Source organism: Plectrocnemia conspersa, unplaced genomic scaffold (assembly GCF_051122295.1).
Source record: "Plectrocnemia conspersa isolate PC_06_02 unplaced genomic scaffold, ASM5112229v1 ptg000006l, whole genome shotgun sequence".
Taxonomy (NCBI): domain Eukaryota; kingdom Metazoa; phylum Arthropoda; class Insecta; order Trichoptera; family Polycentropodidae; genus Plectrocnemia; species Plectrocnemia conspersa.
Window position 1 is genome coordinate 11,068,310 of NW_028277170.1, and position 6,000 is coordinate 11,074,309.

General features: G+C 40.5%; 1 long non-coding RNA gene across 1 annotated transcript; it reads right to left on the minus strand.

Annotated features, from left to right (window-relative positions):
• Window positions 1–1,174: 1,174 nt before the first annotated feature.
• On the minus strand, window positions 1,175–2,749 carry LOC148234217 (uncharacterized). The gene is made up of 2 exons (XR_015810123.1): window positions 1,447–2,749; window positions 1,175–1,379 (listed from the first exon to the last, which is right to left on the minus strand). It is a non-coding gene; the product is annotated as an uncharacterized LOC148234217 (long non-coding RNA).
• Window positions 2,750–6,000: the final 3,251 nt, after the last annotated feature.

The window sequence follows — 6,000 nt, forward strand, 5'->3', positions numbered from 1 at the left end:
GATCGCCTGTACCACCTGCCCCTCGGCCGGCCTTGCGATAGCTGTCTTTCGGATGTCTATTTTGGTGATATTCCAGTCGCCTATGCGGCAATTAAACATTTTCTTGAGACTAGCTTAGTAATTCTCTGAAGTTAAAAATATGTATTTAAGTTTTTACAGTAAAATAGACGTAAAATAATTGTATTGCTTTCATCGTTTTTAATACTTCTTTAAACAAAAAATGCAAACTTTCAAACATACATACATAAGCAGATTTAGCTGCTTCTTCAATGTAAAAAGTCATACCTTCAATATTTCATTCAATATAATAAAAAAATAAGGCTTATTATAAATTTCGTCAATAATTCAAAAGTTTTACTTGTTCGCTTAAGAAATAAGTATATTTCCTCTTATCATCATCTATCAATGTACGATTCGATGACAACGTATCAAGGATCAATTGAATATTATCATCGATTAAACTCGTGTTCACATTTTGGTGAGAAGATTTAAAAGTATTTTTTGCTTCAATTAAATGATTATTATTTTGAAAGGCTAATGGAATTTGTTAATTATTTAAACGAGTTACATGGGTTTTGTTTTTATGTAATGTTAATTTTAAGTCTTGGTTAAAAACAACACAGACCGTTTGGCACCGTAGTCGAGACAGTGAGCCAGCCATGGGTTTGGTTAAAGAAAGTATTGTCAGAAATGACGGTGATGATGTTACTGAAGCAAGCGGAATGCCTAATTTTGCAAGGTTGCATCGAAGCCAGTACCAGCATCGAAATTGCCAACAGGATCAGAGATCCCAGATACCGGTTCTAAGTTGACTCCTCCGTCAGCTCGACGGTCAGGACACAGACATAGGAACATGTGAAAGAATCTGTACCTGCGTGCACAGATATTTCAATTGAAAATATCAAAACGAAAAGGGATTATGCCTTATTTCATTTAACGGTGCCGGATGAGATTTTAAGACATTAGTGACTTTTAGTGAATAGTAGCAAAGAATCTACAGCTAAACGCTTGTATGGTTTCCGTATTTTTAATCTTTCTTAGTATGCAAAATAATTCTTTAATGTAATAAAATTATTATTTTGTGAATGGATTGTCTTGAAAATTCTAGTATAATTTTTATTTTAAATAAGTTTGTTCATAAAATAATATAACTGAAAAGAACATGCAACGAATATCACAAAACTATAGTTTATTTGATAAGTGTTTACATTTTATTGATCTACATAATTTTAAGATAAATTACATTGTTATAGTTCAAGCTAAGTTGCTTATAAATATATTATTTCTCCATTTCGGTGAAGGGTGAAGGAATATGAATTTTATTTGACATTTGACAGTTTTCTCTCGAACCAATCCATCAAGTTCATTGTTGTTTTGATCTGGAAAAGCGAATTCATAAAGTCAATCATTGCCATATTTATACATACAACTTATTATTTAAAATACATATCTATTTCGTAGCTTAGATGATCTCTTATACGTTACGTTGACATATGTATTGTTGGGGTGGTTATGTTTGTTGTTTAGTTTTGGATAGTCTATATTAAACCATCCACAATACCATTTTTATAAAACACGCACAATGGTGGAAGTAAATCGCGAAACCCACAACACCGATCTTTCTAATATACACTGGTGGAAACCGACGGTCCTTGGTGATTGGTAGGGCTCCGGTACCGTTTAGCTCCGGCGGACATCGGGCTCCATCTGACATCTATGAGGCACGGCTTAGAGGTGACACAGCTCTGAAGGGGGCGTAGTCTCGTGGCATAGGGCTCCGGTACCGTCTAACGCGGCCGTGACGTCGCTTCGGCAGACATCCGGTTCCAACCGACGTCTATGGTGCACTTTTCAGAAGTGGCATAGCTCTGAAGGGGGCGCAGTCTCAAGGCGTAGGGCTCCGGTACCATCTAACGCGCCCGTGACGTCGCTCCGGCTAAGCATGGGATCCAACCCGTCTATGAGGCGCGGCTTAGAGGTGACACAGCTCTGAAGGGGGCGCAGTCCCGTGGCATAGGGCTCCGGTACTGTCTAACGCGACCGTGACGTCGCTTCGGCGCACATCGGGATCCAACCGACGCCTATGAGCGCGGCTTAGAAGTGGCACAGCTTTGAAGGGGGCGCAGTCTCGTGGCATAGGGCTCCGGTACCGTCTAACGCGACCGTGACGTCGCTCCGGCGGACATCGGGTTCAAACCGACGTCTATGGTGCGCTTTTCAGTTGTGACACAGCTCTGAAGGGGGCACAGTCTCGTGACATAGGGCTCCGGTACCGTCTAACGCGGCCGTGACGTCGCTCCGGCGGACATCGGGTTCAAACCGACGTCTATGGTGCGCTTTTCAGTTGTGACACAGCTCTGAAGGGGGCGCAGTCTCGTGATATAGGGCTCCGGTACCGTCTAACGCGGCCGTGACGTCGCTCCGTGCGGACATCGGGTTCAAACCGACGTCTATGGTGCGCTTTTCAGTTGTGACACAGCTCTGAAGGGGGCGCAGTCTCGTGACATAGGGCTCCGGTACCGTCTAGCGCGGCCGTGACGTCGCTTCGGCGGACATCGGGCTCCAACTGACGTCTATGGGACGCGGCTCAGAGGTGGTACAAGTCTGAGAGGGGCGCACTCTTGAGGTGTAGGGCTCCAGTACCGTCTAACGCGGCCGTGACTTCGCTCCGGCGAACCACGGGATCCAACCGACGTCTATAGGGACGCGTGGCGACGTTCCGGCTGCGAGGTTAAGGCCCTCCGCACACGGAGCAACTGTTTTTCAACTCGAGCTGCAAAAGAGTTGAACATGCAAATATTTGGTGACCATGCCCGTGTACAGGAGTGTGGGTCCGCACATGAGTCGACTAAAATCAAACCTATTTCAAATCAGTCAACAATTGGTTGCATGCGATTGTTTTTCCTAGTCACAAACCTAGTCACCTTGCATGGTTGCACGTGTCCTCACAAAAAGTTCAAGAAATGAGTGAAGCGGTCAACGCTTCAAAATAACGTTTACGACAGTGCCGGTTGATGATTTGTATTAGGACGTTTGTACAGCGAACTGTACCAAGTGGTCCTTATGAAACCTTTCAGTATTCGTGATGTAATGTTTGACGGTCAACCTTTGTTTACGTAGTGATAAACCCTTCTAGTATTATGACGCTTGTTCAGCGAACTGTACAAAGTGGCCCTTATGAAACCTTTCAGTATTTGTGACGTAGTGTTGACGGTGAACCTTTGTTTACGTAGCTAAACACTTCTAGTAATCGTTGGTATTTGTCTCGACCGCGTGTCCTGGAGATGGTTGCTCAGACTGGAGGCGAGGTGTAAAACCGAGTTCGAAGGAGAATTTTGTAATTTTGTATTTGAATCAAAATAATAAAAATCTTACCTCACAGTTATTAATATTCTTTTTTCTGCAGTCACACATTCCCTCCTATTTGTGTCCATCTTCTTTATGGAAGGAGTAAGCATCCTCAACAATTACAGGTAAGAATCTTTGGTACATTCTATAGAATGCTATAAAATTTCCGTCTGTTTGATTCAGTTGTTCTGCTGCTACAAACAGATTTGACTTGATATTTCTCTGTATATAGGGATTGCACCAATATTCCCTTATTAATGCTCTTTGTACTCTGCGGTACTGATAATAGCCAATTATGTCTTCCTCATCTGAACTACTCCTTGACATTTTGCGAAAAACAGCTTTGTGACTACAAACTTGTAGAGAACTTTACTCCGAATTATCCAGAAACAATTGCACTCGTATGTGGTGTGAGGTTTTATTTTGATTGCAAAATGGTTGTGTGTGTGACTAGTATGCAACGAATTTGCAACTCGAGTTGCAAAACGGTTGCTACGTGTACGCAGGGCCTAAGGTAGATGTAAAATAATTGCATTGCTTTCATCGTCATTAATACTTCTTTAAACAAGGAATTAAAACTTTGTAACATAAATACATAAGCAGATTTAGCTGCTTCTTCAATGTTATAAGCCATATCTGAAATATTTCGTCTATTATAATCAAAATAAGGCTTATTATAATTATCGTCAATAATTAAACTAACAATTTTATCACTAACTTTAAAAAAGTGAAACTGTGGTTTAATGTAAGTTAAAATCTATGCCTCAGTTTGTTGAATCTGAGGATCGGAATTATATTTTAAACAAATTTTATGAACTGTATTCGAATGAGGTAAATGTATATAATCGAAGTTTCTGATATATGTATCTATATGTATATATAACGATTTTTTTACTATTCAAAAATTTTACTTCTTCGCTTAAAAAATGGATATATTTCCTCTTATCGTCATATATCAATGTACGATACGATGACAACGTATTGAGGATCAGTATTGAATATATCAGGATTAAATATGATCATGTCAATGAAACTCGTGCTCACATTTTGGTGAGAAGATTTAAAAGTATTTTTGCTTCAATTAAATGATTATTATTTTGAAAGGCTAATGGAATTTGTTAATTATTTAAACGAGTTACAAGGGTTTTGTTTTTATGTAATGTTAATTTTAAGTCTTGGTTAAAAACAACACAGACCGTATGGCACCGTAGTCGAGACAGTGAGCCAGCCATGGGTTTGGTTAAAGAAAGTATTGTCAGAAATGACGGTGATGATGTTACTGAAGCAAGCGGAATGCCTAATTTTGAAGGTTGCATCGAAGCCAGTACCAGCATCGAAATTGCCAACAGGATCAGAGATCCCAGATACCGGTTCTAAGTTGACTCCTCCGTCAGCTCGACGGTCAGGACACAGACATAGGAACATGTGAAAGAATCTGTACCGGCGTGCACAGATATTTCAATTGAAAATATCAAAACGAAAAGGGATTATGCCTTATTTCATTTAACGGTGCCGGATGAGATTTTAAGACATTAGTGACTTTTAGTGAATAGTAGCAAAGAATCTACAGCTAAACGCTTGTATGGTTTCCGTATTTTTAATACGTCTTTCTTAGTATGCAAAATAATTCTTTAATGTAATAAAATTATTATTTTGTGAATGGATTGTCTTGAAAATTCTAGTATAATTTTTATTTTAAATAAGTTTGTTCATAAAATAATAGAACTGAAAAGAACATGCAACGAATATCACAAAACTATAGTTTATTTGATAAGTGTTTACATTTTATTGATCTACATAATTTTAAGATAAATTACATTGTTATAGTTCAAGCTAAGTTGCTTATAAATATATTATTTCTCCATTTCGGTGAAGGGTGAAGGAATATGAATTTTATTTGACATTTGACAGTTTTCTCTCGAACCAATCCATCAAGTTCATTGTTGTTTTGATCTGGAAAAGCGAATTCATAAAGTCAATCATTGCCATATTTATACATACAACTTATTATTTAAAATACATATCTATTTCGTAGCTTAGATGATCTCTTATACGTTACGTTGACATATGTATTGTTGGGGTGGTTATGTTTGTTGTTTAGTTTTGGATAGTCTATATTAAACCATCCACAATACCATTTTTATAAAACACGCACAATGGTGGAAGTAAATCGCGAAACCCACAACACCGATCTTTCTAATATACACTGGTGGAAGCCGACGGTCCTTGGTGATTGGTAGGGCTCCAGTACCGTTTAGCTCCGGCGGACATCGGGCTCCATCCGACGTCTATGAGGCACGGCTAAGAGGTGACACAGCTCTGAAGGGGGCGTAGTCTCGTGGCATAGGGCTCCGGTACCGTCTAACGCGGCCGTGACGTCGCTTCGGCAGACATCCGGTTCCAGCCGACGTCTATGGTGCACTTTTCAGAAGTGGCATAGCTCTGAAGGGGGCGCAGTCTCAAGGCGTAGGGCTCCGGTACGGTCTAACGCACCCGTGACGTCGCTCCGGCTAAGCATGGGATCCAATCCGTCTATGAGGCGCGGCTTAGAGGTGGCACAGCTCTGAAGGGGGCGCAGTCTCAAGGCATAGGGCTCCGGTACCGTCTAACGCGCCCGTGACATCGCTCCGGCTAAGCATGGGATCCAACCCG